This window comes from Rattus norvegicus, chromosome Y (genome assembly GCF_021556685.1).
Source record: "Rattus norvegicus strain SHRSP/BbbUtx chromosome Y, alternate assembly SHRSP_T2T, whole genome shotgun sequence".
Lineage (NCBI taxonomy): Eukaryota > Metazoa > Chordata > Mammalia > Rodentia > Muridae > Rattus > Rattus norvegicus.
The window spans coordinates 29,495,367-29,522,262 of NC_141555.1; the positions used below are offsets into that span (position 1 = coordinate 29,495,367).

At 35.8% G+C, this 26,896-nt stretch overlaps 1 pseudogene; it reads right to left on the minus strand.

Annotated features, from left to right (window-relative positions):
- Positions 1 to 19,388: 19,388 nt before the first annotated feature.
- Positions 19,389 to 26,113, minus strand: LOC147997998 (vomeronasal type-2 receptor 116-like; annotated as a pseudogene).
- Between the last annotated feature and the right edge of the window lie 783 nt (positions 26,114 to 26,896).

Below are 26,896 nucleotides of genomic sequence, written 5' to 3' on the forward strand. Positions count from 1 at the left end.
TGAATATGTCAATCCAGTGACCAGTAAGAACTCAATCACTTTTCCGCAATTTTTACTTTTACAGTAGGCTCCTGGAGAATAGTAGCATTGGCCCCATTACTCTTCTAACTGTAGTACTCAATTTACCTTTTACTTCCAGTTACAGGACTTATTTTCAATGTACACTTTATTTGCAGGAGGCATGTTTGTCTTTCTCCAATGGTTGCTTGGTAGTCTTCTGGCTCTTTTCTTGTTTGTTTCACAAAATTTGTTTATCATTCAGTTTTACTGTTAGGATTGCTACTAATGGCCTTGGTAAGTCTCTTGTCCTCCTGGCTCTCAATCAAGTCTCTTTTACTGCTCATTTTAAGCTACCACTAACCACTGAGGCTCATCCATACCTGCACATCCCTCTAATTATTTTACATCAAATATCTGGTGCCAACTGACTGACAAAAGCACTTTTGAACATCTGCCTATGTCCATGGCCTCTGGGACTATTGGTGTAGATATATGATGAGTCCATAGAAACTATATTAGATAAGAATGTTGTTCTGATGTACCCTGTTTGAACTCACTTACTTTTTACATGTTTTCTGGCCTCTGAGCTGCTGAGTGGAGCTCAGCCTTAAAGTCTGGCAATAGATGACCAGCACCACAGTATCTTGGTAAAGGTCAGAATCCTAAGGGAGATGTGTGGAATGGAAACAGACTATCAAAAAATTATTTTTATCAGTCAGAGATACATATATGGATTCAGTACCACGTTTTTACATTCCAACATTTTTCAGTCCATTTCTTCTGATATGAACAGGTCGGCCAGTAACTGTTGGCAATCATTGTCATTGTGCTGATGAACATAAAAACATTTTCTAAGATAGATGTGAGTGAGTTTTCTCAGAGAAATAGGGTTTCTGTGTGCTCTCGTAGTATTGGTCACTTGTTCTTAAGGAAATACATATCATAACTCAGGATAGGGCCTCCTTACTCAGATCTTTTGTTCCCAAGTGAGAAAGATCAGAGGCTAATTGGAGGCAAATAATTGCAGGAACTGCAGAGATTTAAGCCATATTGGTGTGTTCAGGCCACAAGGAGCATAGATGGTTCAACTGTAGGTATGCAAGTAGACACTTCAGGAGAAAAAGAGGAAAGGGTTCTCTGCATGGCTGATGCACAGCATTATGTCACCAATCCTAAAGAGAAGGAGGATAGGTTAGTTCTTTCTCATGTTAATAGATGTGCAGAATTTTTAATGTTTTTTCACTTGAGGCTTGGTTACTGCAAGACTGATATAATATATTTATTTATTTATTTTACTAACTTGAGTATTTCTTATTTACATTTCGAGTGTTATTCCCTTCCCCGGTTTATGGGCCAACATCTCCCATCCCCTCCCTCTCCCCTCTCCATCTTCCCCCATTGCCACCCTCCCCCCAACAATCACGTTCACTGGGGGTTCAGTCTTAGCAGGACCCAGGGCTTCCCCTTACACTGGTGATCTTACTAGGATATTCGATGCTACCTATGAGGTCAGAGTCCAGGATCATTCCATGTACAGTCTTTAGGTACTGGCTTAGTCCCTGGAAGGAAACTTCATATTCATCAAAGGAAAAATCCACCAAGATGATCTCTCAATCCTATATATCTATGCCCCAAATACAAGTGCACCTACATATGTAAAATAAACATTAATAAAGCTCAAAACACACATTGCACCTCACACAAAAATAGTAGGAGATTTCAACACCCCACTCTTTTTTTTTTTACAGTCATATTTATTTTAATAGTACATAAACTTTTCATTTGTAACAAATGGTTAAAAATGTATACCAAAAATGTATAGCATTTTCAACAAATGGTGCCTGTTCAACTGGAGGTCAGCATGTAGTAGAATGCAAATCGATCCATTTTTTTTTTATTTTTTTTTATTAACTTGAGTATTTCTTATATACATTTCGAGTGTTATTCCCTTTCCCGGTTTCCGGGAAAACATCCCCCTCCCCCCTCCCCTTCCTTATGGGTGTTCCCCTCCCAACCCTCCCACCATTGCCGCCCTCCCCCCATAGACTAGTTCACTGGGGGTTCAGTCTTAGCAGGACCCAGGGCTTCCCCTTCCACTGGTGCTCTTACTAGGATATTCATTGCTACCTATGGGGTCAGAGTCCAGGGTCAGTCCATGTATAGTCTTTAGGTAGTGGCTTAGTCCCTGGAAGCTCTGGTTGCTTGGCATTGTTGTACTTTTGGGGTCTCGAGCCCCTTCAAGCTCTTCCAGTTCTTTCTCTGATTCCTTCAATAGGGGACCTATTCTCAGTTCAGTGGTTTGCTGCTGGCATTCGCCTCTGTATTTACTGTATTCTGGCTGTGTCTCTCAGGAGCGATCTACATCCGGCTCCTGTCGGTCTGCACTTCTTTGCTTCATCCATCTAGTCCAATTGGGTGGCTGTATATGTATGGGCCACATGTGGGACAGGCTCTGAATGGGTGTTCCTTCAGTCTCTGTTTTAATCTTTGCCTCTCCCTTCCCTGCCAAGGGTATTCTTTTTCCTCATTTAAAGAAGGAGTGAAGCATTCACATTTTGATCATCCGTCTTGAGTTTCGTTTGTTCTAGGGATCTAGGGTAATTCAAGCATTTGGGCTAATAGCCACTTATCAATGAGTGCATACAATATATGTCTTTCTGTGATTGGGTTAGTTCACTCAGGATGATATTTTCCAGTTCCAACCATTTGCCTACGAATTTCATAAACTCGTTGTTTTTGATAGCTGAGTAGTATTCCATTGTGTAGATGTACCACATTTTCTGTATCCATTCCTCTGTTGAAGGGCATCTGGGATCTTTCCATTTTCTGGCTATTATAAATAAGGCTGCGATGAACATAGTGGAGCACGTGTCTCTTTTATATGTTGAGGCATCTTTTGGGTATATGCCCAAGAGAGGTATAGCTGGATCCTCAGGCAGTTCAATGTCCAATTTTCTGAGGAACCTCCAGACTGATTTCCAGAATGGTTTTACCAGTCTGCAATCCCACCAACAATGGAGGAGTGTTCCTCTTTCTCCACAACCTCGCCAGCATCTGCTGTCACCTGAGTTTATGATCTTAGCCATTCTCACTGGTATGAGGTGAAATCTCAGGGTTGTTTTGATTTCCATTTCCCTTATGACTAAAGATGTTGAACATTTCTTTAGGTGTTTCTCAGCCATTCGGCATTCCTCAGCTGTGAATTCTTTGTTTAGCTCTGAACCCCATTTTTTAATAGGGTTATTTGTTTCCCTGCGGTCTAACTTCTTGAGTTCTTTGTATATTTTGGATATAAGGCCTCTATCTGTTGTAGGGTTGGTAAAGATCTTTTCCCAATCTGTTGGTTGCCGTTTTGTCCTAACCACAGTGTCCTTTGCCTTACAGAAGCTTTGCAGTTTTATGAGATCCCATTTGTCAATTCTTGATCTTAGAGCATAAGCCATTGGTGTTTTGTTCAGGAAATTTTTTCCAGTGCCCATGTGTTCCAGATGCTTCCCTAGTTTTTCTTCTATTTGTTTGATTGTGTCTGGTTTGATGTGGAGGTCCTTGATCCACTTCGACTTAAGCTTTGTACAGGGTGATAAGCATGGATCGATCTGCATTCTTCTACATGTTGACCTCCAGTTGAACCAGCACCATTTGCTGAAAATGCTATCTTTTTTCCATTGGATGGTTTTGGCTCCTTTGTCAAAAATCAAGTGACCATAGGTGTGTGGGTTCATTTCTGGGTCTTCAATTCTATTCCATTGGTCTATCTGTCTGTCTCTGTACCAATACCATGCAGTTTTTATCACTATTGCTCTGTAATACTGCTTGAGTTCAGGGATAGTGATTCCCCCTGAAGTCCTTTTATTGTTGAGGATAGCTTTAGCTATCCTGGGTTTTTTGTTATTCCAGATGAATTTGCAAATTGTTCTGTCTATCTCTTTGAAGAATTGGATTGGTATTTTGATGGGGATTGCATTGAATCTGTAGATTGCTTTTGGTAAAATGGCCATTTTTACTATATTAATCCTGCCAATCCATGAGCATGGGAGATCTTTCCATCTTCTGAGGTCTTCTTCAATTTCCTTCTTCAGTGTCTTGAAGTTCTTATTGTACAGATCTTTTACTTGCTTGGTTAAAGTCACACCGAGGTACTTTATATTATTTGGGTCTATTATGAAGGGTGTCGTTTCCCTAATTTCTTTCTCGGCTTTTTTCTCAACACCCCACTCTTATCAGTGAACAGATCATGGAAAGAGAAATTAAACAGAGACATAGACAGACTAAGAGAAGTCATGAACCAAATGGACTTAACAGATATTTATAGAAGATTCTATCCTAAAGCAAAAGGATATACCTTCTCAGCTCTTTTGGTGCTTTCTCCAACATTGATCATATAATTGGTCAAAAATCAGGCCTCAACAGGTACAGAAATTTAGAAATAATCCCTTGAGTGCTATCAGACCACCATGGGCTAAAGCTGGTCTTCAATAACAATAAGGGAAGAACGCCCACATATACGTGGAAGTTGAACAATGCTCTACTCAACGATAACCTGGTGAAGGAAGAAATAAAGATAGAAATTAAAGACTTTTTAGAATTTAAGGAAAATGAAGGTACAACATACCCAAAATTATGGGACACAATGAAAGTTGTGCTAAGAGGAAAACTCATAGGTCTGAGTGCCTGCGGAAAGAAACAGGAAAGAGCATATGTCAACAGCTTGACAGCACACCTAAAAGCTCTAGAACAAAAAGAAGCAAATACACCCAGGAGGAGTAGAAGGGAGGAAATAATCAAACTCAAAGCTGAAATCAACGAAGTTGAAACAAAAAGGACTATACAATGAATCAACAGAACCAAAAGTTGGTTCTTTGAGAATATCAACAAGATAGATAAACCCTTAGAAAGACTATCAAGAGGAAACAGAGAGTGTGTCCAAATTAACAAAATCAGAAATGAAAAGGGAGACATAACTATAGATTCAGACGAAATTAAAAAAAATCATCAGATCTTACTATAAAAGCCTATATTCAAGAAAACTTGAAAATCTTCAGGAAATGGACAATTTCCTAGACTGATACCAGGTACGGAAGTTAAATCAGGAACAGATAAACCAGTTAAACCACCCCATAACTCCTAAGGAAATAGGTTCATTAAAGGTCTCCCAACCAAAAAGAGCCCAGGTCCAGATGGGTTAAGTGCATAATTTATTTATTTTTATTTACATTTTAATTGTTACTCTCTTTACCTGTTTCACCTTCTGGAACCAACTATCTTATCCCTCTTCCCCTGCTTCTATGAGGGAGCTCCTTATACACCTATCCACCCATTCCCTCCACCCTCCATTCCCTGACATTCCCCTACTATGAGATATTGAGCCTTGACAGGACAAAGGACCTCTCCTCCCATTGATGCCTGACAAGTCCTTCTTCTGCTACATAGGTGGCAACAGTCATGGGTCAATATCTGTGTAACCTTGGGAGTGGTTTGTTCCCTGTTATTTCCTGGTGGAAGGAAATATTATTTTTAAAGTTATCGCAGATATAATTTTAAGGAAACAGGTGCAAGCCAGAGAGGAACCTGTCATTATACACCTAAGGACACATCTCTGTAAGGAAACTAATTAGAATGGTCAGGAGTGCTTATGACACCCAGCAATATGTCTCCTGTTTTCCAGTGGTTTTATGTCCCTGCACTCAGCCATTCAATGTCAAAAAAAAAAAAAAAAACACTCTAACATATAGAGTCCATACACAATTCCTTGTCTTTATAGGTTTTCAGGAAATAGTAAAGATAATATGCCAAAGGAGTAAGCTGCTTATTAGATTTAATCAATAATTCTCAATTCACAATGACAAATAGCAGAATGATCAGGAGAGACAGAGATAGACAACACTTGAACAAATAAATTAATATAAGAGGCAAATTATAGATGACTACAATACACTCATACAGTTGGGTAAAGTGTCATTTGGTGACATCTCACTAGAACCTTGATGTCTTTTACCAGCAGCAAAAATTGACCATCACTATGAGTTCAAACAGAAGGTGCTATATCAAGTATTGCTTCTGGAAATGACTAAATAGTTCGCAGTTTCTATAGGAAATTTAGACCAGAGTATCAGAGGGGCGTCAAACTCTGATTTGACTTTCTTTGCTTGGTTCCTAGTGGAATGACTCAGGTTGCTCTCTTGGAAGAAATCTACACAAATCAGGGTCAAAGTCCATGATTAAATGTATAAGTTGCTCAAACTGGTTAGAATTACAAATAGACGATGTTGTGGCTTCACAATATTATGGGGTAAAAATCAAAAGACCACTCAATATGACCAAGGCTTGGAGGGAAACATTTTCAATAGACTAATTCTAAATGGAAATTACCAGATTTCATTTAAAGACAAAGTATACAAGAAAAAAAAAACACATCCTGGTTGACTGATGCAGGGGGAAACTAGAATGCAGTTTAACAAGAGTAAAGAACATGCAGTTAACTAGGTCATTTTGACTCTCATTTTCTAGAAGAGAGTTGTGTGCTCTCTCAAAAAATTTTTCAGGACAAGAGGTAGAAACCAGAGACAGCTTCATGTGGGAAAAGGTGGAGAAGTCTTTGCCCACATACTCAATGTAAAAAGAAAATAACTAATCCCAGGCAAAATGTCAAAGGATGCAAATCCATCAGGTATGGAGATTGGTATCTAATGAGGTGCTTCTTATGGGTGAAGAAAATAGGACAGGGTAGTGAAGAAGGTATTTTACACATGGTAGTCTTTATAACCATAACCAGTTGTAGAAAAATGATTAATAATTGAAATCAATAATTCCTTCGTATTTTGTTAACAAAGTGTTTCTATAGGTTTTTGTGTTTTCTTTCATCAATTTGTCAAGCAATATAATATCAATTAAGACAATACAAAAGGTTTTCATATTCGTTTCAAATTTGAGATCCTAAAAGAATGTGTTGTAGAACACATTTCCAACGATTCTAAATATATAATGTGTTTGAGATTGTAGACTTGATGATTATATCACATCACTATATCTATGTTTGGGTTAAATATATGTTGCATTTCTATTTGTATGTAGGATCATTCTATTTTATCAAGGCACCATTAAGCTCTTTTTATTATTTTCTTTACAAATTATTCACAACATAAGGTAGTATGATGTTGTTTCAAGTTGACAAGAAGTAGACTATTTTTGGTTGCCTACTTGACTACAACTGGAATTATCTAAAAACTATAAAATAATGGGTATACCTTTGAGGGACTTCCACTTTCATTGAAAGTGAGAATATCTACTTCTAGTCTGAATTTTTAAAATAAAAACACACTCCTTGAATCCAGGTATTTAATTCAGCTACAATGTGTGCAATTCCTCCTATTGGAAGCCTATATAATGACATGGAAGAAATAACATTTTGCTCTTATCCTGTTGGCTCTGTCTTTCTAGCAAGTCTATTTCATTACTGTCATTAAATCTTTTTTTGATCTTTATTAACATGAGTATTTCTTATTTACATTTTGATTATTATTCCCCTTCCCAGTTTCTGAGCCAACATCCCCCTAACGCCTCGCTCTCCCCTTCTATATGGGCTTCCGCTACCAACCCTCCCCCCATTATCACCCTCCCCCCCAACAATCACGTTAACTGGGGGTTCAGTCTTAGCAGGACCAAAGGTTTTCCCTTCCACTGGTGCTCTTACTAGGTTATTCATGCTACCTATGAGGTTGGAGCCCGGGATCATCCCATGTATAGTCTTTGGGTAGTGGCTTAATCCCTGGAAGCTCTGGTTGGTTGGCATTGTTGTTCATATGGGGACTTGAGGCCCTTCAATCTTCCAGATCTTTCTCCAATTCCTTAAACGGGGGTCCCGATCACAATTAAGTGGATTACATTGCTGGCATTCGCCTATGTATTTGCTGTATTCTGGCTGTGTCTCTCAGGAGAGAACTACAACCGGTCTGTGTCACCCTGCATTTCTTTGCTTTAACCATCTTATCTAATTGGGTGCCTGTATATGTATTGGCCACATGTGGTGCAGGCTCCAAATGTGTGTTCCTTCTCCCTTTGTTCTAAATTTTGCCTCCCTATTACCTGCCAAGGCCATTCTTGTTCCCCTTTTAAAGAAGGAGTAAAGTATTCACATTTTGATCATCCATCTTGAGTTTCATGTCTTCTGTGCATCTAGGGTAATTCAAGCATTTGGGCTAATAGCCACTTATCAATGAGTGCATATCATATGTGGTTTTCTGTGATTGGGTTACCTCACTCAGGATGAAATTTACTAGTTTCATCCATTTGCCTATGGATTTCATAAAGTCACTGTTTTTGATAGCTGAATAGTATTCCGATTTGTAGATATACCACATTTTCTCTATCCATTCTTCTGTTGAAGGGCATCTGGTTTCTTTCCATCTTGTGACTATTAAAATAAGGCTGCTTTAAACATAGTGGAGCATGTGTCTTTTTTATATTTTGGGGTATCTTTTGGTTACATGCCCAAGAGGGGTATTTCTTGGTCCTAAAGTACTGTAATGTCCAACTTTCTGAGGAACCTCAAGATTGATTTCCAGTCTGCAATCCCACCAACAATGGATGAGTTTTCCTCTTTCTTCACATCCTCGCCAGACTTTGCTGTCATCTGACTTTTTGATTTTAGCCATTCTGACTGCTGTGAGGTGAAATCTCAGGGTTGTTTTGATTTGCATTTCCCACATGGCTAAAGATGTTGAACGTTTCTTTAGGTGTTTCTCAGCCATAAGCCATTCCTCAGCTATGAATTCTTTGTTTAGCACTGAATCCTATTTTTTAATAGGGTTACTTTTCTCCCTGTGGTCTAACTCCTTGAGTTCTTTGTATATTTGGGATATAAGCCCTCTATCTGTTGTAGTATAGGTAAAGATCTTTTCCCAATCTGTTGTTTGCCGTTTTGTCCTAACCACAGTGTCCTCTGTGTTACAGAAGCTTTGCAGTTTTATGAGATCCCGTTTGTTGATTCTTGATCATAGAGCATAAGCCATTGGTATTTTGTTCAGAAAATTTTCTCAAGTGCCCACGTGTTCAAAGCTCTTCCTCATATTTTCTTCTATTAATTTAAGTATATCAAGATTTAAGTGGAGGTCCTTGATCCACTTCAACCCGAGCTTTGAACAGGGGGATAAGAATGACTCAATTTGCATTCCTGTATATGCTGACTTCCAGTTGAACCATTTCTTGAAAATGCTATATATATATTTTTTTGCCATTGGATGGATTTAACTCCTTTGTTAAAGCCCATGTGAGTATAGGTGTGTGGGTTTATATCTGTTTCTTCAATACTTTTCCATTGATCATACTGCCTGTCCTTGTATGACGTCATACAATTTTTATCACTATTGCTCTGTAATATGACTTGAGGTCAGGAATGGTTATTCCCCCAGGACTTCTTTTATAGTTGTGGATAATTTTTGTTCTCCTGTGTTTTTGTTTTTCAAAATGAATTTGTAAATTGCTCTTTCTAACTCTGTGAAGAACTGAGGTAAAATTTTGATGTGGATTTCATTGAATCTGGAGATTGCTTTTGTCAAGTAGCCACTTTTCAATATTAAACCTTCCAGTCCATTTTCATGGTATATCTTTCCATTTTTCGAGACCTTCTTCAATTTCCTTCTTTCAGACATTTGAAATTTTTGAAATACAGATTCTTTGTTTGCTTGTTCAGAGTCACACTGTGGTTTTTGCATTATTTGTGGCTACTGTGAAGGGTGCCATTTTTCTAACTTATTTCTCAGACTCTTTATCCTTTGATAGAGGAAGCCTACTGATTTGTTTGAGTTAATTTTATTTCAAGTCACTTTGCTGAATTTGTTGATCAGGCTTAGTAGTTCTCTGGTTGAACTTTTCAGGTCATTTAATTATACTATCATATGATCTGAAAATAGTGATATTTTGACTTCTTCATTTCCAATTTCTATCCCTTTGACCTCCTTTTGTGGTCTGATTGCTCTGGCTAGGACTTCAAGGAGTATATTCAAATAGTAGGGAGAGAATGTGTAGCCTTGCCTATTTCTTTATTTAGTGGGATTGCTCAAGTCACTCTCCATTTCGTTTAATGTTGGCAACAGGTTTGCTGTATATTGCTTTTACTATGTTTAACTATAGGCCTTCAATTGCAGTTCTTTCCTAGACTTTTAACATGATGTGGTGAAGAATATTGTGAAATGCCCTCAGCATTTGATGAGATGATCACATGGTTTTATTCTTTGAATTTTTTCATATAATGGATTTCTTTGTTACGTTTCCATACATTTAGCCATCCTTGCACTCCTGCGATGAAAATACTGGATCATCCCATAAGGGTTGTTTCGGTGTGTTCTTGGATTCAGTTTGTGAGAACTTTGTAGAGTATTTTCTCCTCAATATTCCTAAGGGATTTTTTCAGAAGCTGTCTTTCTTTTTTGCAATTCTTATATGGTTTATGTATAATCATATTTGTGGCTACATAGAACGATTTCGGTAGTGTTCCTTCTATTTCTGTGGCTGTTTTGTGGAATAGTTTAGACAGTATTGCTGTTAGGGTTCTATGAAAGTCTTTTACTATTCTGCACAAAACCCATCTGGTCCTGGGCTTTTGTTCATTGGAAGATTTTTAATAACTGCTTCTATTTCTTTAGGAGTTGTGGGATTGTTTACACAGGTTAAATTATCCTGATTTAACTTTGGTACCTTGTATTTGTGTAGAAAGTTTATCCATTTCCTCCAGATTTTCCATTTTTGCTGAATATGGGATTTTGAAGTAGGATGTGATGATTTTTTTAATTTCCTCAGTATCAGTGATTATGTCTCCTTTTTATTCCTGATTTTGTTACTTTGGATAAACACTCGGTGCCCTCTGTTTAGTCTAGCCAAGGGTTTATCTATCTTGTTGATTTTTTCAAAGAACCAGATCTTGGTTTTGATGATCCTTTGTATGGTCCTTTTTGTTTCTACTTGTTTGATTTCAGCCCTGAGTTTGATTATTTCCTACCTTCTATTGTATTTGCTTTTGTTCTGTTCTACAGATTTTAGGTGTGCTGTCCAATTGCTAATATATGCTCTCTCCAGATTTTTTTTGGAGGCACTCAGAGTTTCGAGATTTCATCTTAGCACTGCTTTGATTGTGTACCATAATTTTTGTGCCTTCATTTTTACTAAATTCAAAAAAAAATCTTTAATTTATTTCATTATACTTCCATGACCAAGTTATCATTGAACAAAATTTTGTTCAACTTCCATATATGTGTGGGCTTTCTCTAATTATTTTTCTTATTGAAGACAAACCTTAGTCTTCTTGTATCTGTTGAGGCCTCTTTTGTGACTGACTATATGGTGAATTTTAAAGAAGCTACCATGAGGTCCTGAGAAGAATGTGTGAGTGTGTGTGTGTGTGTGTGTGTGTGTGTGTGTGTGTATTTGTGTGTGTGTGTTTGTTTTAGGATGAAATGTTCTATAAATATTTCTTAAATCCATTTGGTGAATGACTTTTGTTAGTTTCTCTATGTGTCTTTGTTTCTGTTTCCATGATTTGTCCATTGATGAGAGTGTGGTGTGGAAATCTCTTACTATTATCATGTGAGATGCAATGTGTTCTTTCATCTTTAGTAAGGTTTTTTTTTATAAATATAGGTACCCTTGCATTTACAGCATTGATATTGAGGATTGAGAGTTCATTGTGGTGGATTTTTCCTTTGATGAATATGAAGTGTCCTTCCTAATTTTTATGGATATCTTTTAGTTGATAGTTAATATTATTTGATGTTAGAATGACTACTTCAGCTTCTTTCTTTGAACCATTTCATTGGAAAATTGTTTTCCATCATTGCTCTCTGAAAAATATCCTGTATTCAGCAAAATGTTGGGTCCTCTTTATATATCTTTTCTGCAGTTAGTCTATTTCTTATTGGGGGAATTGAGTCCATTAATGTTGAAAGATATTAGGGAGCAACAATTATTGTTTTCCATTATATTTGTTGTTAGAGCTGGAGTTATGTTTGTGTGGCTATCTTCTTTTGGGTTAGTCAAAATTACTTTCCTGAGGTTTTGGGTGTATTTTCTCACCTTGTGTTGAAGTTTTCCATCTACTATCCTTTTTAGAACGATATTGTGTAAATTTTGTTTTGTCATGCAATATCTTTGTTTCTCCATCTATGCTATTTGAGATTATTGCTGAATATAGTAGACTGATTTGGTATTTGTTTTCTCTCAGGGTTTTTTGTCATATATGAACAGGATCTTCAGGCTTTCATTTTCTCTGGTACGAAGTCCGGTTCCATTCTGATAGTTCTGCCTTTATAGTTTCCTTGACCCTTTTCTCTTACTGCTTTTAATATTTGTTCTTTTCTTTTTGTATTTTGTGATGTATTTGGTGTTTTCTCTATTATGTGAGAGGAGGACTTTCTTTTCTTCTCCAATCTATTTGGAATTCTGTATAATTCTTTTAATATTTATGGGCCATTTCCTTCTTTAGGTTCTGGAAGCTTTCTTCCATAATTTTGGTGAATATATTTATTGCCCCTTTAACTTGATAATCTTCCCTCTCTTCTACACTTACTATGCTTAGGTTTAATCCTGTCGTTGTACCTCAGATTTACTGGATGTTTTGTGTTAGGGGCCTTTTGTGTTTCACATTATCTTAGATGCTTGTTTCAATATTTTCTAAGGTATCTTCTGACCCTGACATTTACTCCTCAATCTCTAGTATTCTTTGGGTATTGCTTCAACTCCTACCTATGTTTTCTGTATTTAGGGTTTTCTCCCTTTGTGCCTTTTTATTGTTTCTATTTCCGTTTTTAGGGTCTGGATTATTTTGTCCATTTCCTTCACCAGTTTGGTGTGTTTTCCTGTAATTCTTTAAGGAATTATTGTGTCTCCTTTTAATGGGCTTCTCCTTGTTTTCCTGTGTTGTCTGTATTTCTTTAAGGTCCTTCAAGTCTTCTAACATCACGATGAGCTCTGATTTTAAATCAAAATTTTGCTTTTCCAGTATGCTGACCCCCATCTAGGGCTTGCTGTGGTGAGGGAACTTGGTTCTGATTTTGTCAAGTGTACATGGATCCTGCTAGTTAGTTTCATAACCTTGCCTCTCGCCCTTGTTTTATCTGTGGTGTTAGCTTGTCTTGCTGTCTATGACAGTGGCTAGAGACTCCTGTAATTCTGTCTGTGGGCACTCTGGAGACTGTTTTTTTTTTTCCAGTGTGATTTGTGTGTGAGAGAGACCTATGTCAGATGGTCAGCTATTTGCACAGGCAGAAACCAGACAGATCCTGTCCTGGACTGCTCATAGGTTCCTGGAGCTCATAGGGCTCCAGGCAGGTAATTCTTGGGCAATGAATGTGATCAGAACTGGTGGTCTCCACTGTGCTCTCAGGACTATTTGCACTCTGGGAATCCCACTTTCTTCCCATGTGGTGTTGTTTTTTTTTTTTTTTCATTCATTCTTTAACTAACTAGCTAAATAAGTAATTAATGTATGCATGTATGTATATATGTATGTGCTGTGCCCAACCTCGACCAGCAAGGAAGACAAGACCACAGGAGAGATCTTCTTCAAGCAGTTTTACTCAGGAACCTTGATACAACCTTCTGACCTCTATATATTCTGATTCTCTCTCCTCTGACTCTCTCTCTCCTTTCTCTCTCTCTCTCTCTCTCTCTCTCTCTCTCTCTCTCTCTCTTCTGACTCTCTCTCTCTCTCTCTCTCTCTTTCTTCTGACTCTTTCTCTCTTCAGGGAACGCCCTGCACCACACTTAAATAGCTACCACTGGCCATTCCTAGCAAGCCACGTGGGTTATGTAGATAGGCTTTCACTATGGGGAAGCTAGCGCGCCAGGCAGACATAGCCAAATAAGGACTTGTTTACTGAAAGGAGCACTCACCATTGGGAGGGTGGAAGGCAGAAACCAGCGCCATCTTTGAGGCGCGGCATGTCGCAGCTCTCTACATGTATGTATGTATGTATGTATGTATGTATGTATGTATGTATGTATGTTTGTGTATATGAATGTATTAATTTATTCACTTTACATCATAGTTGCTTCCCCCTCTTGGAGTTCTCCTTTCATATATTCTTTTTTAAAGTATTAATTAATTAATTAATTTATTTATTTATTTATATTTACACTCCAGATTTTATTCCAGTTCTGTTCTATTCCCTGGAGAGTTCTACATCCCATAATGACTAAACACTGCCCACCCCATCAGACCTCTAAACTTCTTGGAGTTTCCAGTGTCTTGAGGGTTAGGAGCATTTTCTGCTCTCCACATTTCCTCCATCATTTTGAGAAAGGGTGGGATACCCTATGAATATTCAGTCACCTTGATACATCAAAAGTCTGTAGGTCTAGCTACTTCCTCTCCAACTGAGTACAAATAACATAGCCTAGTCAGGGATGGTGCAAGGGTTGCAGCATTAGGAAGATTGAAAATCGTTCCTTTTATTTAACCACAGATAGGTATACCTACCAACATCCAAATACAGCTACATCGCAGTTACTTTGTCTTTGACTCACAGAACCTAATTGAGGAGGCAGTGGAAAGAATACCAGATCATCTACTGTAAATCATAGTCCCCTAGTAAATGACAAAAGAGACAAAAGCAATAACTGTAATATCAATGTACTTATGAACATGAAAAGGATGAAATTTTATGTGGATCCATGTTTACACCCCCACATAAAGCAGAAAACTACCAAGAACTACACAGAAGAAAATTGACCTATCTTTCAGAATCAGAGGGCTAATTACTGGCTGTAGAATGCAATGTGTTCAATCTTGAAATAAAACACAAACCAACAAGTATTTGTCATTTTAAAGCAGTGGTTCTCCATCTTCCTAATGCCATGAATATTTAATACAATTCCTATAATAATGAGTCGCACTAAAACATTTTCAGTTTCTTTTTCCGAACTCTAATTTTGCAACTGAAGGACCAGTCCAACATGGGATCCATCCAACATGGCCACCAAACCCTGACACTATTATTGATTCCTTGTTGTGTTTGCAGACAGGAGACTATCAGGGCTGTCACTTGTGAGTCTATACTCAGAGCTGACTGAGACAGATACTTATAGTCAATCATTGGACTGAGACACTGATCACTGACAAAGACTTAGAGAAAGGATCGAAGGAGATGAGGTTGTGGAAAGCGCATAGGAAGAAAAACAGTGTCAACTAACGTACATCGCTGAGAACTACCAAAATCTAATACACTATCCAAAGAACATTTATGAGCTGGCCTGTTTCCTCCAGCACATATGTTTCAGAGGAGAACATTGTTTATCTCCTGTAAGAGAAGATGTGCCAAATTCTGTAGAGACTTTATGCCACAGGGAAAATTGATGCAGGAGAGGGTGAGGAATGTGTCATTGATGAGCACCAGTAATATTTGGGGGAATACACTGTCAAGGCATATGCTAGAGGTGATGGGTGAGTAACTCCCAGAAAGTGGATCATGGACAGCAAAGTTTGGAATTTAAGTAAATGAAATAATTTAATGAAAAACTTCATCCTGGTGTACTAGCCACAGGTTAACAATTTGTTTTAAAGCCTTTTGCCAAAACTTAGAATCTAATCTGACAATGTAGAAGAGAATTAACAATTTAGAGATATGCTATAACGAATAAATTTTGAAACAAAAAAGTATAGTTTATTTTTTTAAATGGAAACCTGTAGGTTTTTTTTTTTTATTTTAATTCAAATACACGTGGTCATAACTCAGGGAACAAGTGATAGTGTTGATTCTAGAAGATTCCAGAAGCCACCAAACTTCATAATCAATATTGACTCTAGGGAAAAAAAAGGTTTCAAAGCTGAGAGAATCTTTGTTTTTACTTGTAAGATATTCTCTAATCTCTCATGTTAGTCATATGTTCACTGTTTAGCAGAAGATTTTTTTTTGATGAACTTACAGGCCTCGCATATCTTCTTACAGAGATTACAGGCATTTGGCAGCAACTCCACGCAGCTTCCTAGAGAACACTTATGTATTTGTGGCTGCTGCTTTTTTTCTTCTTATGTGATTTATACATGGTATTGTTTGTTCACGTTAGGAAGTACACCTGTGCAGTGTGCAGTTTCAGGCCAGAATCATTTAAGGATGTTTGGGTAGAAAAATTGAATGTTCAAGATTAGTATGAGTTCTTGAATTTGAGCCTAAATTTGAATAGTAGAACTTAACTTTGGAGAAAAAAGAAGTAAATCAGAGAACTTATTCATAGAATTTTGGTTGTCTTTTTATTTATTTTCTTTTCCCTATAATTTTAAATCATGTATATGTTGTGGAGAAAGATTCATGTGTCCATGGGTACATGAGGATTAAAGTGGAAAATGATAAATAAGAAGTGTATTAATAGAATCTTGTGAGCCCGCTAAAAAATTCCCTTCATTACCAAACTATCTCCCCAACCCAAAATAGGGAAACATTTGAAAATATTTCTATTCATATTAAAGGTACAGATGCTCACAATTACTAAATGGATCTAGCATCTCTCAGCTCAATTTTTACATTGTTTCTCATTACCATCCTTGCCTCATCCTTCCAATTGAGAAAATTACGATCAAGTACTGCCTTGCCTCCATTGATCATTGAGCTTCAATCATAAGGAAATTTAGAAAACACGTCAATCATATTATTTGTGCTTAAGACTCAGTCCTTAATTTGAATCAAATTTGTCAGCAAGTTTGAAGTCAATATCTGTTGGTGAGCTAAAACACTAACCAAAGCAATTTGGGGAATTTTAGTGTTCATTTGGCTTCCTACTTATACTGTGATGTAGAGAAAAGTTTGTGTGGAACTATACACTACCATGGAGGAATAAAAATCCCTGCTCAGCCTGCTTTTCTATACTGCCCAGGGCCAATGGACTACAGGGAGCATTACCCACATTTGTTTGTTTATCTACTGCATTGATCGTTGTTCAAATAAATACCCTTAAATTAAGTACACAGTCCCTCTTCTTAAGTGACTCTAATTTGTATCAAGGTGAAAAAATTAGCCAACATAATATTTTGCTTATGCTTTATCAAATGAACCTGTGTGGATACATGATATGAAATTCACAAAGCAGAAATAAAAAGGTAGAAAGTTAAATTAAAATCAATGAAAAATAAGAACTTGGTAAAAAAGACATCTGAGGAAGAGACGTTTGGATAGATCTTTAAAAAAAGGTAGAAATGTTTTGAGAATAATTGCATCCCGTGTGAATGTTCATCAAATGTTGAACTTGGGACAATATGATAAATGATTAATTACAGTTCCCCAAGAAGTTATTTAACACAGTTATGGATCAAACTAACAAACTTACTCACAGCCAGGGACGTGTGACAGTGGCAGAAAATGGGGATTACATTTTATATCTGTATGTACGACTTGTGTTAGTCTCCAACTAGAAACTTTACCTCTAAAGACTAGAATTGAAATAGTTAGAAATTATATTACATGCAACTAGAGGAAAGATGAAAGGAATAAAGATGAATGTATGCTCTCAAATGTTTTTCCTTCATCCAAGGCACAGGGAAAAGTGCAACAGTTGAAGGGAAAGATCTTGAAAATCAAAGATTGAGGAAGTTGGCTGTGAATACAAATATTGTGAAAGGAGCATACGTAAAACAACAAACTTTGGGAATATGTCTCAAAAAGTACAATCAAATGAAGAATAATTACGCTGTGTATGCCTGTTTGGAAGGTAGTAAGCTCAAAAAAATTTTACCTTAAATAACAATTAACAGGGTAATATATATATATATATATATATATATATATATATATATATATATATATATATTGCACACAAACACACACACACATATATATATATGTGTATATATATATATATATATATATATATATATATATGTGAGCATTTGTCATTGCAAAGGAAAAGAACAAAGATTTTTTTCATGTAGTACCAAGTAATGAGTTATCAGAATATAAATGTATGCAAATTTAGATGTTATCTACAGCTTATATTTTAAAATGTATATGTATATAAGATACATATATGCATTCAGTAATATTGATTGATATATGAGCCCATGTGCATTGTAGGTGTGCGTGGAGAATTACAAATGGTAAGTTGGAATCATGAAATATAAAGAAAAATGCAATTAAATTACAGCCTCAAAAATAAAGTATCAAATCAGAGTTAAAAATAAAGGAACAAGCAATATTTTGTGAAAAATGACGCCGTACATCACCAAATAATGTTGGCAAATAGCAATGGGTTTGTGTTTGTATTTAACTCTTTGTGTATGTAATATTAAACTGAATAGTATTTTGTTACTCCTATTTTGATACAATGTGTAATGAGATTCTTCATGTAAAGTGACTTATTTGTTCCTCGACTTCGGTAACCTAATAGTGATAAAGTTATTGTGCATTACAATATTTTCATTATTGTTTTTTCGCACTGAAAGAAACACATTTCATAGTGAAATGCTGCTTTCATTTAACGTTCAAGAGCCTTATAGATCAGACATAATCTGAACAACACAATACTTTTCATATACTGTGCTCTTCTTAGTATGTTATTGGATATTCTGAACATCTACATAGTACATTTTAACGGTATTCCAGTAAGTCAGGACTCTGTGATATCCATCAAGAATATCCAAAGCTGTAACTTTGCTCCACACTGTACTATGATTCAACATTGTTTCTATTTTTAAATCAATGCCTTTTATTGCATCAGTGATCTAAGATACTCCTATTCCCATCTAAGGCAAATTATTAATTTGCTGATGTCTTAGTTTCTGTTGCTGTAACAAAACACCATGGTCAAAAGGTTATGAGACAAGTGTTATTTTCTTCTATCTCTTGGCCACATATAATTGAACAATGCCAAGATAAGAACATGGATGCAAGGAATCAACAATAGTCCATGTTATAATGCTGATTACTGGCTTTATCTCCATCCTATCTACAGTCTTCTTCCTTATAATTCCCAGAACAACTTGCTTGGAGTAGGCATTGCCTAGAGGCAGCAGGGTCACTTTATAATAATCCTTAATTAGGAACATGCCTTAAACACATAACTACAAGTCAAAGTGATAGTAGCTATTCCTCAATTGATATTTCCTGTTCTCAATATGTTTATGTTTGTGAGAGCTCATTTGCCACCAAATCTTACTAATTGTTATCATTTTAAGCAATACTGCCCTGCAGTTTAAATACTGTCTGTAGGTATACTGCTTAAACTTTTTTTTATGATTAAGGAATACCTTTGTTAAGACAAAATAAAACAGATAAGTTGTGTATCATCTAATATTTTGAAAGTATCAAACTTTTGATAAAGCAATTTATCTTTTTATTTCTGAAGAAATTTAAATCTGGTCAAACTAAAAGAACATAACATTTGGGACAAAGATACAACCTAGCAACACTGTGCTAGAAGTCAAAATAAAGAAAACCTCCACAATTATCATAACCTTCCCCCGCCTGCTGTGGTAGACAGGGAGGAAGGTGATCCAGACACTGCAGAACACCAATATACTGAATGTTAGGAAGTTGTCTTCATTGAATCTGTCAGGAAGGTTCCTAGCCAAGAAAGCCACAGTGAAACTCCCCAGACCCAAGGAACCCAAACATCCCAAGACAAAGTAGAAGGCAATGATTGTGTTTTTTTTTTTTTTTTGGTTGTTTTGTTTTGTTTTTTTTTTGTTTTTTTTTTTGTTTTTTTTTTTTTTTTTTGCAAATAATGATGACCTTCCCATGTACTGATAGTATATCTCTGTCAATAAAGGGAGGACATGTCACCAACTAGATACCACAGAGAGCTAGTTGGATTAGTATCCAAATGGGAAATGAGAAAGTTATTTGGCCCTCTTATCATCATTCTTCTTACCCTTTTCCCTGGAGTAGTGAGCTTGAAATTTGTAACCACAGTTATTGTTTTGGCCAACACGGCGGAAATAACCACTGTGAAAAATACTCCAAAAGTGGACTGCTGTAAGATGCAGGTGGTCTGGTTCAAATGTCCAATGAAGAGCAATGAGCAGAGAAAACAGAAAGCTAGAGAGATGAGCAGGATGTAGCTGAGAATGTGGTTATTGGCTTTCACAATGGGAGAATCCTTGTACTTCACAAAAGTGACTAGAACTCGAATTGTGATGGCTGAGAAGGACAGGGCCATGCAGCCTAGAGCCATCCCCAGTGTATCTTCATAAGCTAGAAATGACACAGTTCTTTGGAGGCACTGTGTTTGCTCTAAATTGACGTATGAATCATCTGGACATCACACACACTGTTTCATATCTGCTGCCAAACAACGATAAACCCTTATATATTATCATATTCTGTAGTTAATATTTTTGTTTGTATTATTCAGAGGATATATAAATAAATAATTTGATGTTGAGCATCTATTACATTTCTTACTGATATAGGGACCATTAACTTAATATGGATTTCTGTTCACCTATGCTTTTAGATGGAACAGATTATCATCACAGAGAATGGAACAAAAATGCTTATTAAACCAAGAAGAAAGAAAAATGTGATTAATAATATTTATAATCTCAGGTTATATTATTCTTCAAACCATAAATTTACTACAGACAGACAAAATAATGTGCAGGTATAGTTGTTAATGCCATTTCATGTAAGACACTATGTACTGTGCTTTGAGAGTTGTGCACTGTGTCTGTACCTATGCATAGGCACCAGAGCATATAATTACTTATGCAAAACCCATTCACATAAGGGAATATTGTCCTTGAAGAAGACCAAAGATAGATCTCATAGATCTGTGCATATCCCTCTTGTTGTATAATCTCTTTTTTCCCAACTACACAGTCCAAGGTTATGGATATTGATGGATATGGTGTGAAGGTTATGGGTATTGATATTCATCCTTATTTCCTTAGGTAGACAGTGATTACTGATAATCACTATCCCATGTGTTGCTGCATTCTTGAAATATCTGCCCTTGTTCAAACTTTTAGAAGAAGTCTTAATCCTTTAAGCCATGTAAGGTATTAAAATATATTTCATTAAAGAACAACTGTTATCCTGAGCATCTGGTCTTTGTCAGGCACTAAGCTGTGTTATAGAGAGAAAGATTGTGTACTAATAATGTAGTCAAGATTCTTTGTACAAACGATCAAAGAAGAATAAAGATCTGCAAAGATTATGGTTAAAATTATTGTTTTTAAAAGTATTACACTGGGTTGGGTATTTAGCTCAGTGTTAGGGCGCTTGCCTAGCAAGAGCAAGGCCCTAGGTTCCGTTTCCAGCTCCGAAAATAAGAAAAGAAAAAAAAAGTGTTACACATGTATGATACCCTAAACATTTTCTGCATAATATAAAATCAGTAGTCACTATATTATGAGAAAAATGAGATTTTTGTATGAGAAATTGCAGTTTATTTCCTAGGGTGCAAAATATATTGACATTATTCAATCATTATATTCTGAAAACTGGAGTTTTAGGTATTCATCTAGGCCATATCATATTTCTAGATTTGAAAGAGACTATATTTTTTGTCTATTTTCAAAAAAGTATTTAATACTTTTTTGAACAATTTTATCCTTCATGCAGGCATGTACCTTTATCGTTGGAACCGTCGTTATCTGGGCACTGGACACAATCAAAGCAGCAGTCTCCTCTTTCATTTTGATGGATTTTCCTGAATCCAGCAGTACATGTCACACTACACATGGAGCAGGGAACCTGAGGCAATGCACACACACACATACACACACACACACACACACACACACACATACACACACAAACGTACACACACACACACACAAAAGTGTGTGTCAGTGTAGTTAATGTATATATAATATATACAATGACACATAGATTGATAGATATGACATTATCTGTCTTGGCTATAAATATTCCCCTGATTATTTATTATCATATATTACTTTCCAGTGCACTGGAATTTACAAAATATTTACCATATCATGTAATATTATATGTAGCATGTCAGTTATAGCAATTAAATTATTTTTCTTCTTAAACTGATTAATAGAAATGAAAGGTTTATTTGGCATCAGTTTCTCTCAAGATTTATAAGTAAAAAATAAATTAGAGCAGTGAGTTGTATTGAGAGAGAAGGTAGGCTACACCAAGAAAGAGTTGTTCAAATGAATAAGAACAAAGTATGTTATGTAAGACTCTCATACAATTAATGGACTTTTTCTAAATTTAAATGAAAATCTTGAATCTCCAACCCATTCCCCTTCCTCAGCTTTTATGAGGGAGCTTCAACACCAACCTTCCCACTTTGGCATCCCTACTCTAATATTCCCCTATGCTAGGGCATCCAACTTCCACAAGATCCCTCCCACTGATTACAGAAACAGCAATCTTGTGCAGAGGAATGGAAACTGGGAATGGGGATAACATTTAAAATGTAATAAAATATATTGAACAATAAAATATATAAATTAAAAGTAGCATTTGGTCTTCATCGCATGTTTACTATTTCAGTGCCTCATGTTTTAAATTTATATAGATTGAAAAAATAACCATTGTGACATATCTACCAATGTTCCTACTGTGGCCCATTCCAAGTCTTCAGATATATGAAGTTGTTGACTCTGTGTGAAATAAGGAAAATAACTTCCTATTTTGACTTTTAATCCAAGGCCTTGTGGAAAATTACAAATGATGTAAATGTCATATTCTACACACTGATTTTCCCTGTGATTCATGTTTACCAGTTCTCCAACGGGGTTACTGAATACACTGGTTTTCACTGAGGAAGCCACCTAAATGAGATGCATCATTAGATGATTACATATGCATATCAATGTAGGCAATGCTGAATTGAGAATGTACCATATTTTTTTAATGTCTTTCCAACAAGACAGGTGTGTGAAACTAATCACATGTAGTAAAATACATTATACCTCCTGAATCATTAAAAATTAATATACTTATTAATGTTTGATTTTAAAACATGCTCGAAAAAATAATTACCAGAAAACAAGTAACATGATGTGTGTGTGTGTGTGTGTGTGTGTGTGTGTGTGTGTGTGTGTGTGTGTGCATGTTTGTCAAAATATTATTTAGGAACTGAAGCCACCTATGTAAGAAATAAGTAGAAGTCTAAAATTCTAGAAGTTGTGGAAATAAAGAATGGTAGTAGGTATTTTATATGCATACTGTATACATATATGAAATAAACAGAAACTTAATAAAATGTGTACTCATAGTCATTTGTGATTTCATAAATAATTATTAATTTAAAAGAATAACTATTAATCAAAGCACATGTACTTATTCTTGAGAAACTATTCTTGAGAAAAATTTTCTACCCTAGACAATACTTAAGGTTTTCACTCATCTCCTATTTTAAATTTGACATCATGTGGAAAAATGTTGAAACACATTTTCACAAAATACACTGATATTCATAAAAATATATTGTCTCCTATTAAAAGATCACTGTGCATGATATATATACATGTAAAAGATTCATTTGAGAGTTTTGCAGTGTTGAGATCTTTAGTCTAATAGAATAATCTCTAAAATATATGTGAGCTTCTCAGGGGCATGAGAGAGCATATTGATATATCTAATAATAATGAATACATGAAGCTTTACCTGCTGACAGTCAATGAACAATCCTTTGGCTTTTGCCAATTTCTGAGACTGTACTTGTTGTAAAATGAATTCATGTTAAGTGTGGGCCACAGCATACACAACATTATACAAATTGTAACCATCTTCACTCAGGACCATGTCAAATGTGCGCTGTGCTAAGCAATGTATTGTTGAAAGTAAAATAATCCATTTTAACATTGTTCTTTGAGATTGCACAGTTAAAATGATTACACACCAGCATAGACTGTGAAATGTCTACTGGATTCATAGACGTGTTTATTGTTTGCATAAAATTTCTGAACTCAGCAACGTCACTGTGGTGGTGTACAAAAAGGACAATCCCATGAAAGTAATCAAAGATGAAATCTTGTATATTTGTGATAACATCCCATTGCGAGGTTGTGATACAGATTCTCTGAGCACCTAAGTTTCCCCATCTCCTATAGCTGACTTCTAGAGTAGAGTTCATTTCATCATAAATGATAACAATTTTTGCTTGAGATGTCATAAGTTGTTGGTCATAAACCTTAACCCTTGCCATGTATAGTTGCATGTTTTCTGGGATCATATTCACAAAAGCTAAACAGACCGCATGCCTTTGCATTTCTTTTCTCAAGTCCGAGAGAAACTGAGTACCTTGGTCATCATCTGTAATGGCCATTCCTATCCAATTCCATTTACAATGAAGCATCAGGGATGTCATGCCATGGGACAAACACTTGTCCTTTGATGCCAACTGATGGACATAGGGAAACTTGTCATTGCCACTCAGGTTAGGGTTAAATGGTCCAAAGAAGATCTGAAAAGTCTGTAAGAGAGGATGAAATATCCCCTGAGAAATATTATTTTTAGGATGTTTGGAGTCATGTACAATTAATGTTACTCACCATTCATAACTTAGTTTAAGGATAGAATGATTACATTACAAATATTATATATTTTCCTATTATATTCTAGACTATTCTTCACAAGTCTGAGTATTCAGTTTTGCCTGTTAGATCAGTAATTTGAACAACAGATTATTTATATATATATATATATATATATATATATATATATATATATATATATATATATATATTTGTGTGTGTTTATGTATGTGTGTGTGTGTGTGTGTGTGTTGTGTTCGTGTGTGTAACAGCATACTCAAAAATGCATGGGGTCCAAGTTTTCTTGTAGGCACATGTAAAGGTAGTTTTAAAGTTGTTAATTCATAGTGTCTCACATTCTTACCCTTGGAGCTTTGGAATTAATTGCCAGTTTTAAGAATGTTTTCCATAATGGTCCTGTAAGCTATACATACATGTTGTCTCCAATCTACAGATAAAATTAGTAAAATCCAAATCTTTGCTTGATTGTGAATATACTTAATTCACAATTCCCAATGTATCTTCACACATACCAAAAATGATTTAAAATAACAAAGACATGTTGGATAAAAGATGAGGATTCTTGTTGATCTCATCAGTAGCAAAAAAACATAACCAGAAAAAACTCCTATTTTCTTTCTGGTATTCAAAAACTAAGCATAGTGATGATTAAAGAGGTGTTAGAAACGTAAAATTTCAATTGTACTATGATAAATATATTTGTCCTCCTAGATTTTCTCTGTTATATTGATCAAAAAAGTAAAAGAAATAGTAAACATCAATATCATACTGTTAATAAGTTTAATATGTGACTGAGTATTTGCATGACTAGACCAAAAAATAATCTAATAAAAAATAGAATGAACCTAGGCAGGCTATTTCCCTATTCAGTGACAACTTCAGAATGACAGGAGGGGCTCATTTAAATAGCATTTATAAAGCACGATATATGTATATTCATAAGTGTATATGTAATAATAATAAGTGGAAGCAAGTACAACAGACCTCCCTACTCCCACCCATATATATTTCAGTATATGAATTTATGCACAACTTTTAAGACCAAAATAAGATAACCTTTTAATAGAATCCTTTGATGCGTGCTCAGACAGGAATCATCGACAGATATTGGAGGATAGGCAGTGGTGCAGTTTCATCGCACTTAAATTTTGCCAAAGGTGGGAAATGCGAATTCAGGGCAAATGAGAACTCATATTTCACCATATGTTATCCACAGAGTCAACAGATATTTTATTTTCCAGCTTTGTGAATTAGAATGCAGTTTAGTAACACTAAGCTAAACTGTGACATATTTGAAAGTATTAAAATAGTGATTGATGTTATAATTATTTTTCAGTGGTTCCCTAGGTTACAGGGAGAAAAACACAATGGAATCTGACAATTTTTTGTCAGAGCTATATATTTCTAATTCATGACATTGAAAGAGAGAATGTTAATGACTTACCTAAAATTAATGTAATTAAGAAGTTTATTATAAAATTTTTCTTCAATAGGTCCTTCGATTGTAAAATGTATAAAACCACAGTCATTTTGCAAATCTCCATCATTATCTTCACTATTCTTTATCCTCCAAAAGCAATTGGGTTCAGTCAAACTGCACAAGAATAGCGAAAACTTCAGGAACCAAAAGGCAACAGTGAACCCACACAGCATCTTCATGTCTGCTAGGATCTAGCCTGGAGCAGCTGTGAAACCTGTTTTTTATGTGTACAAACATAACACCCACATTTACATGTATGTGTTTTTTCTAAGACTTCTGCTGTCTGGAGATTCACTTAATTATATTCAAGAGTTCCTTCCCATTCATCCTATGTTCTGCTCCCTGGATATAGTGGGAAAATTCTGGCCTCAAGCTCTACTAGATCTGAGTTCTGAAAACTTTTGATCAAAACATTTCCAAAACCATGTTTTGAAGATCATGTTCTCCATCAAAACCGCCATGATTTCATTCATATCTGTGACACAAATCTTTCAAGGGAAAATATTCTTTTGGACAGCTTGAACCAGATCACGTGTAAACAGCCATATGTGTGAACCCAATTGATTTCATCAGAACTTCTATAGTAAGACTAGAATTGAGAAGTTATAAATGTTCCATATCATTAAGGGTTTGACTTGAATCATGGGACATTTTGCCTTCCATTTTCTATTGAAGGGAATCACAGTCTCACAGGGAACAATGAGTCAGGAGTAGACCATTTTCTCTCTTCATTCCCTATTGTATGAAATTCATGTTTCCAAAATCTCCTCAATCTTCCTATGGTTCCTTTTATCTGGAAAAGGTGTAATTATGTTAAATCCAATAATGCCTGGAATTATACAGATTCAATATCCATGCTGTCCGATATCTGTTCCAGTGCAGACATTTAATGAGTTTTAATGCTGATCGATTGCCTGATAATCAGTCCTTGACAGTCAATGCCATTTGTTAAAACATTTTTT